This window comes from Somniosus microcephalus, unplaced genomic scaffold (genome assembly GCF_052327205.1).
Source record: "Somniosus microcephalus isolate GS21.2 unplaced genomic scaffold, FLI_Smic_1.0 unresolved_chr1, whole genome shotgun sequence".
Classification (NCBI taxonomy): domain Eukaryota; kingdom Metazoa; phylum Chordata; class Chondrichthyes; order Squaliformes; family Somniosidae; genus Somniosus; species Somniosus microcephalus.
In genome coordinates, this window is record NW_028225179.1 from 53,772,951 (window position 1) to 53,781,824 (window position 8,874).

Here is an 8,874-nt window from a genome sequence, read left to right on the forward strand (position 1 = left end):
ATTACTACATGAAACAAATATTATTTGTTGGCGGTGAAAACCTATTTACTCCTTCAAAACCCCGCGCTCTCACATGCCTGAGTTTGATGCTCCATATTTCAAACCCACCTCTTCTCCCAGCTTTCTTTTCCTTCCACAATCAATAGCCCTCCTTTTCTTTCCTCCTTCTATTTCTTTACCACTTTCCTGAGGTATTACCTTAACCTAACATTCACTTTCAACTACTTAACTTCAGCAAACTTAAGTTTGCTCTGCGACAGTCGTTGTTCCTGGGGGGACATGTCCCATTTGCACCAATCTCAATTGTTGCTTTGAAACCAGTCGATACATTCAAACCTGCAGAACCGCTCGACAGACAGGCATTGCGAAAGCAGGGCCGGCCTTCAGAAGCAAAATAGCCGGATTGCACACGGAATTTCCTTGGCCTAATAGATAAAGCGTCTGATTTCGCTGCTAATCATAATCGGGATTGTTGTCAGTCACGGATCATTCTGTGCCTATTTAAAATGGGTGAGCTCACAGTCCCGGATCATTCTGTGTGTTAGTCTTTTTTAAGGGAATGCGATTTCAGCTGCGATGACCGTGTCCGTTCTATCTCCCACACTTCTGCCCTCACCCCTGACCCTCCCTCCCGGAACCATGATAGGGTTCCCCTTGTCCTCACCTTTCACCCCACCAGCCTCCACATTTAACGGATCATCCTCCGCCATTTCCGCTACCTCCAAAATGATCCCACCACCAAATGCATCTTCCCCTCCCCTCCCCTTTCAGCATTCCGTAGGGACTGCTCCCTCCGAGACACCCTAGTCCACTCCTCTATCACCCCCAACAGACCTTCCCCTTTGCCTGGCACCTTCCCGTGCAAGCGCAGGAGATGTAACACCTGCCCCTATACCTACCCCCTTCCCACTGTCCAGGGCCCCAAACACCCTTTCCAGGTGAAACAGCGATTTACTTGTACTTCTTGCAATCTAGTATACTGTATTCGCTGCTCATGATGCGGTCTCCTCTACATTGGGGAGACCAAACGCAGATTGGGTGACCGCTTTGCAGAACATCTCCATTCAGTCCGTAAGGGTGACCCCGTGCTTCCGGTCGCCTGTCATTTTAATTCACCGCTCCATTCCCACTCGGACCTCACCGTCCTTGGCCTCTTGCATTGTTCCACAGAAGCTCAACGAAAACTCGAGGAACAGCACCTCATCATCCGATTAGGCACTTTGCAGCCTTCCGGATTCAATATCGAGTTCAACAATTTCAGATCATAACCTCGGCCCCTATTAACATTTTTACTTATATTTTTTTCCACACCTTTGTTTTGGGTTTTCCCTTCCCCCCCTTTCCCTTTTTTCTCTCTCCCACATGGCAGCTGTCTCTCATCCTGCCAATACACTTCACACCTAATCTGAGCCGTCTTTTGTCTCCACTGTCCTATTACCATCTCGTCTGGTTTTGAATACCTCTTAATGTCTCTTTACTCCTTTTGTTCTATCGCAGCCCTGCCTTCGATCTATTTGATTTCCTTTCCAGTTTTAAAAAAGGGCTCACCCGAAACGTCGACTCTAATTTCTCTCCACAGATGTTGCCAGGCCTGCAGAGTTTTTCCAGCATTTTCTGTTGTTATTTCGGATTTCCAGCATCTGCAGTATGTTTCTATCGTACGAGTTGTTAAGGTGTTGTGTTCGAAGTTGCATTGGGTTTCCCTGCACAGGTGCGAACCCAGCTCGCTTAATTCGAAATATATCAATCTTTTCCTAAATCCACTCCTTTATATGAGGTGTTGCGCTGGATTTGCTCACAATCCTCCCCACAACTTCTTGACGACAGCAAACTTTTTCTTCTCTGTTCTGAATTTGACATCAAACCGATCATTTTTGACAGTCCCTCACCTGAATTAACGGACGGCCTTTTGCTTACAGAGCTGATTGTACATTTTCAACATTGTAGATCTGGGTGCACGGGCAGGACAAATGGTGAAGCGGAATTTCTTGCAGATTAGTTCTGTTTGGATATAAAATGTAGTAAACGAAATAACTGATGGCAGACGAGGTGGCCGAGTGGTTAAGGCGATGGACTGCTAATCCATTGTGCTCTGCATGCGTGGGTTCGAATCCCATCCTCGTCGTTTATGTTAACTGTTTGATGTTTGACACCTTCGGTTCTTTTGACATTCACCTTTAACGTCATGTCCAAATTCACCTTTTGCTCCCAAGCCTGATTAATTTAGCTTATGTCATGTCTCAAGTTACCAATATATACTTTAAAGGGAAAACATTTGTCGGTCTATGGAGAGTGGGACTAATTAGATAGCACTCTCAGAGACAGTTTACTTCAGTACCGTCAGAATCTGAGATTCCAGTACTTAATGAGTTTCACACTTATATGTCGGCGGCTCGTTGGTCTAGGGGTATAATTATCACTTTAGGCATATCACAGCTGAATTGTGATAAATCCCAGCTTCAAATTTTGGTCGAACCCCACTAGATTTTAGTTAAAACTCAGCTTCTTACAGCCAATCGACATTGTAGAAAACATAAATACTTTACTTAAAAACATGTGATTTTGCGTCGTTTTTACCCTATCTTTCTAAATCCCAGAGCTTCACAGGAGCAACTGAAAAGAAACCAACTGAGTAAAGTTAAAGTGTCCGTCTCTGTGTTTCATTGGACGTCTGAAACCCGTGTTCGATTCTGGGCAATGCAGGATCATTACATTTTGCTTTCTGCACCCATGAGCTCGCCTGAATTGGGATACACTTACATTCAGCGTCAATCTTCTTGAAACACCTACTGCCCGGAATATTAGACAGTGCTGCTTTGTCTAGCGCTGAAACGATGTGAGAAGCTGGCTTTTGAAATGGTCCCACGGGCGCCGAATTCAAAACACCATGCAAACCCACCACAAACACTAAAATATTACCGCAGCTTCGGGCTCTAACCGCCTTTAACAAAATCCTTCCTCCCAATCCTTCTCCTTTCTCGCTCGGGTTTCAGCGTCTCCCTCCTTGTAGAAGCTCGGAGCTGTTTCCCTGAGGTTTGGAATGGATTTACCTTCCTTAACTCAAATTATTACTCTTTTCCTTGAAAACAGAATGACGGAAAGTTTGATACAAATGTCTTTTTTGTACTGTGTTTCATGAAACTTCTTTAATTTAAAATGTTAACCGAAGTACTTTAGTCTGAATTCCAGCATCCGCAGTAGTTTGCTGCTGTATTTTGGTAAGAAGCGCACACTTGCATTGGCCGGGAGTCGAAACCTTGTTTCCCACAATGCAGGCGCAAATTTTGCCCCTGAACCACCAACGCGTACCGAATTTCGCGCTTCAATTGTCCAGTCACATTCTTGTTTCTGATAATGCAAGGCTAAAAGATAATGCTAAATACTACAGAGTCTGGAAATGAAATTATTCAGAAAATGCTGTAAACACTCCGCAGGTCCGGGATCATCTGTGGAGACGGAAACACAGGGTTAATGTTTCAGGTCGAAGAGCTCTCCTCAGATCCAAGGTTTACACCAATCATTTCAAAAAAATGCTGGTAATTTTATTAAAATTGTTATTTCCATGCTCTGGTCAGTGTGATTTCCAGATGCAGTGTTATTTTGTTGCTTAATATCACAAATTACACAACAAAGCTGGGAGTCCATGCCAGAAACGTCTGTTTATAAACAGGCACTTTAACCAACTAACCCACGGAGCCAAAGCATTTTCCCTGGGTTACAGGAATTGCCGGTCCATTTGCTATCGCTTATCATTGATTCTCCATCTATGAGTTGTTTCTGAATCCGTTAGTTTGTGCTGCTTTGTGGGTGAGCGGCAGACTTAAGAGATGTCCTGCTCGTGTTGCCAGATTGACAATGTGGAAAATGTGGAGCAGGCTTTTGGATGCAAACGGATTTACATATTTACCTCACAGTTTCGGCGCATCTGGGACTGAATTCCCGCTTTTAATAATAAAATCGCGTGTTTCTTGTTATATACTAGACACAGGCTCTGCACAGTATATTTGGGCAGTTATTATTTCAAGACTTCTGCAGTGTCGCCAAGCTGAAGCAATTGGTGATGTTTGACCAAAAAGCCAGAAGCTCGTCTGGGATCTCTCGCACTTCAGTCAGTGGAATTCCCTAAGGGAAAGTAAGTTGCATATTTTGAAATTGTGCCCTGTACACCCAAGCCCAAGTCATTACTATATAGCGAGAAAATCAGTGGTCCTAGTCCCGACCTCTGGGGAACACAACTGTGTACCTTCCTCCAGTCTGAAAAACAGCCAGTCACCACTACTCCCTGTTTCACTGTCACTTAGCCAATTCCGTATCCTTGCAGCCACTGACCCTTTTATTCCATGGTCTTTAACTTTGCTGGCAAGCCTATTATGTGGCACTTTGTCAAACGGCTATTTGGAAGTCCATGTACAGCACGTCAACCTCATTGCCCTCATCAACACTCTCTGTTACCTCATCAAAAACTACGTAGAAACTTACAGTGCATAAGGAAACCATGTGGTCGGCCGTGCTTGTGCTGGTTATTTTGTCCCACATCCCACGTTTTGTGCGTAACACCATCAGTAAATATTTTCTTAATTTAGTAAAAGTTAATGTGTTGATTAAGGGATTGCGTTCCATCAGCAGGTGCCGCAGAGAACAGGAGATATAAATCAAGCTGTGCCATGATTCGGATTGAGAACCGAGGTTGCTGCGGCCACAACGGAGAGTACTAACCAATATACGATCACGGCGACACACATTAGTTGTTGCAATTCTGTTCTGACCACAGTAAAGGCACACACGGCACTGCTTAGAAACGGTGGATTTTCGGTAAAGAGGCTAAAATAATGTGATTTCTGAATCCGTGAGTTTGTGCTGCTTTGTGGGTGAGCGGCAGGCTTGAAGATATGTCCTACACGCGCTCCCAGATTGACAATGTGGAAAATGTGGAGCAGGCTTCTGCAAATAAATGGATTTACATTTTTACCTCACAGTTTCGGCACACCTGGGGCTGAATTCCCGTTTTTAATAATAAAATTGCCGTTTTCTTGCGATATACTGAACACAGGTCTGCACTGATTTTCTGGCTGTTGTTATTTGAAGACTTGTGGAATGTCTCCAGGCCGAGGAAACTGGTTCTATTAAAAAGTCTCTCATTAATTGATATAAATTCCCTAAGCGAGAATCACAGCCCTAGACCAAAGAGCCGCTGACCCTGCTCTGAGTGTTTAATCTCGGCAATGACGATTTCACTGATTTGGAGATATGTAATTTGCTACGAATTCATAAAATTGAAAAGAGCCGCGGCGATCATCATTACAATAAACTAAACCCTCCGATATTTTAGAGGAGTGTAAGATGTTGAGAACAGTATCGAAAATTGTGCAGGATAATGAAAATAAACAGCAGGGATATTGTGTTCTGCTCCCACATGACACAGATCAGCCTCAACCTCTGCTCCCTGCCCGCCGGCTGCTGAGACCTTGCCTCTAGATTATAAGCAGATTCTAGGTTGGAGATAAGTATTCAGGGTAGAGCCTAAACACAGCGGGTGGGTCCAAATATATAAAGCAGTTATTTTAGACCAGCGACCTCGTTACAAATTATATATTGCTCAAAGGCATCAATGTATGAACATGACATTAAATGTGTTTAAATATAGTGGGGGGATTTAAAGCAGATTCGGGGCCAGTGGCTTCCAACGTGATCTTACCTGTATCTCTCTTGCCTCTCTCTCCCCTTCCTCCCACAACCTGCCGGTGTTTATACCTTGTTTTAAATCTGCTGCTCTGGGCCTGTGCATTCCACAGTCTCACAACCCTTTCTACAAATACCCTTTCACTGCTTGACTTCTCTGTTTGTTAGTTATGAATCACCTTGAGGTGCAATGGTGGCGTTTGTGACGTCAAATTAAAAGGCGGCCGATTGGAAGCACGTTGGGGTCAACGTTTCTTTTTGCACAGAATTGAACCTAAATCATTCAAGATGGAATATTGTATTTGCTGCATCACAACAAACAAAATCTTGTTATGAATGTTAGCTCATTAGTTCCCCAGTGTCAGAGGAAGAATTTTCTGATCCCCTCATTTATTTAATGTAAGACACAAGCACAGGTATTCATTAAGAATCAACTCACAGATTGACACTGAGATAAACGCAGTGAGAGATACAGACAGCATCGGGACACAAGGCGGACAAGAGAGATGGTTAAATGCAAAACGGCCTCAGATTCCAGCAGTCAGTGACCGGTAGCTGATAGATATCAGTGAGTGGAGACGAGCGACGAGGCCTAATTTGGCTCCGTGGCTTAGCTGGTCAAAGCGCCTGTCTAGTAAACAGGAGATCCTGGGTTTGACTCCCAGCGGGGCCTTTTTCTTCTTCTTTATCACTCTCCAGGGGTGAGTTTATTCTCGTGTGAAAGGGCTACAATCCTCTTAAATGTGGCTGCGGCTGCATCAGTTCCCACCCTGGATAAAGGCTCCAGTCGCTATGGGACGTGGGTCGAATTCCACCGCTGTCATAATTTCTGGCAGTGCTGATTTTGGCCTTCCCCAAAAATCCATCTTTTCTAAGCAGTGCCGTGCATTACTTTGCTGTGGAAAGAGCAGAAGAACAGCAGTTGTTGTGTGGCGCCGTGATCATATAGTGGTCAGTACTCTGTGTTGTACCCGCAGCAACCTCGTTTGGAATCCAAGTCACGGTATAACTCGCTTTATATATTATGTTCTCTGTGGCACCTGCTGATAGAACGCAACAAGAAATCAATCATTACTACATGAAACAAATATTATTTGTTGGCGGTGAAAACCTATTTACTCCTTCAAAACCCCGCGCTCTCACATGCCTGAGTTTGATGCTCCATATTTCAAACCCACCTCTTCTCCCAGCTTTCTTTTCCTTCCACAATCAATAGCCCTCCTTTTCTTTCCTCCTTCTATTTCTTTACCACTTTCCTGAGGTATTACCTTAACCTAACATTCACTTTCAACTACTTAACTTCAGCAAACTTAAGTTTGCTCTGCGACAGTCGTTGTTCCTGGGGGGACATGTCCCATTTGCACCAATCTCAATTGTTGCTTTGAAACCAGTCGATACATTCAAACCTGCAGAACCGCTCGACAGACAGGCATTGCGAAAGCAGGGCCGGCCTTCAGAAGCAAAATAGCCGGATTGCACACGGAATTTCCTTGGCCTAATGGATAAAGCGTCTGATTTCGCTGCTAATCATAATCGGGATTGTTGTCAGTCACGGATCATTCTGTGCCTATTTAAAATGGGTGAGCTCACAGTCCCGGATCATTCTGTGTGTTAGTCTTTTTTAAGGGAATGCGATTTCAGCTGCGATGACCGTGTCCGTTCTATCTCCCACACTTCTGCCCTCACCCCTGACCCTCCCTCCCGGAACCATGATAGGGTTCCCCTTGTCCTCACCTTTCACCCCACCAGCCTCCACATTTAACGGATCATCCTCCGCCATTTCCGCTACCTCCAAAATGATCCCACCACCAAATGCATCTTCCCCTCCCCTCCCCTTTCAGCATTCCGTAGGGACTGCTCCCTCCGAGACACCCTAGTCCACTCCTCTATCACCCCCAACAGACCTTCCCCTTTGCCTGGCACCTTCCCGTGCAAGCGCAGGAGATGTAACACCTGCCCCTATACCTACCCCCTTCCCACTGTCCAGGGCCCCAAACACCCTTTCCAGGTGAAACAGCGATTTACTTGTACTTCTTGCAATCTAGTATACTGTATTCGCTGCTCATGATGCGGTCTCCTCTACATTGGGGAGACCAAACGCAGATTGGGTGACCGCTTTGCAGAACATCTCCATTCAGTCCGTAAGGGTGACCCCGTGCTTCCGGTCGCCTGTCATTTTAATTCACCGCTCCATTCCCACTCGGACCTCACCGTCATTGGCCTCTTGCATTGTTCCACAGAAGCTCAACGTAAACTCGAGGAACAGCACCTCATCATCCGATTAGGCACTTTGCAGCCTTCCGGATTCAATATCGAGTTCAACAATTTCAGATCATAACCTCGGCCCCTATTAACATTTTTACTTATATTTTTTTCCACACCTTTGTTTTGGGTTTTCCCTTCCCCCCCTTTCCCTTTTTTCTCTCTCCCACATGGCAGCTGTCTCTCATCCTGCCAATACACTTCACACCTAATCTGAGCCGTCTTTTGTCTCCACTGTCCTATTACCATCTCGTCTGGTTTTGAATACCTCTTAATGTCTCTTTACTCCTTTTGTTCTATCGCGGCCCTGCCTTCGATCTATTTGATTTCCTTTCCAGTTTTAAAAAAGGGCTCACCCGAAACGTCGACTCTAATTTCTCTCCACAGATGTTGCCAGGCCTGCAGAGTTTTTCCAGCATTTTCTGTTGTTATTTCGGATTTCCAGCATCTGCAGTATGTTTCTATCGTACGAGTTGTTAAGGTGTTGTGTTCGAAGTTGCATTGGGTTTCCCTGCGCAGGTGCGAACCCAGCTCGCTTAATTCGAAATATATCAATCTTTTCCTAAATCCACTCCTTTATATGAGGTGTTGCGCTGGATTTGCTCACAATCCTCCCCACAACTTCTTGACGACAGCAAACTTTTTCTTCTCTGTTCTGAATTTGACATCAAACCGATCATTTTTGACAGTCCCTCACCTGAATTAACGGACGGCCTTTTGCTTACAGAGCTGATTGTACATTTTCAACATTGTAGATCTGGGTGCACGGGCAGGACAAATGGTGAAGCGGAATTTCTTGCAGATTAGTTCTGTTTGGATATAAAATGTAGTAAACGAAATAACTGATGGCAGACGAGGTGGCCGAGTGGTTAAGGCGATGGACTGCTAATCCATTGTGCTCTGCATGCGTGGGTTCGAATCCCATCCTCGTCG

At 44.9% G+C, this 8,874-nt stretch overlaps 3 non-coding genes across 3 annotated transcripts; all 3 read left to right on the forward strand.

The window, feature by feature from the left end:
• The first annotated feature begins 2,043 nt into the window (after positions 1–2,043).
• trnas-gcu (transfer RNA serine (anticodon GCU)) lies at positions 2,044–2,125 on the forward strand. The gene has a single exon. It is a non-coding gene; the product is annotated as a tRNA-Ser (tRNA).
• Positions 2,126–6,278: 4,153 nt separating this feature from the next.
• trnat-agu (transfer RNA threonine (anticodon AGU)) lies at positions 6,279–6,352 on the forward strand. The gene has a single exon. It is a non-coding gene; the product is annotated as a tRNA-Thr (tRNA).
• Positions 6,353–8,792: 2,440 nt separating this feature from the next.
• On the forward strand, positions 8,793–8,874 carry trnas-gcu (transfer RNA serine (anticodon GCU)). The gene has a single exon. It is a non-coding gene; the product is annotated as a tRNA-Ser (tRNA).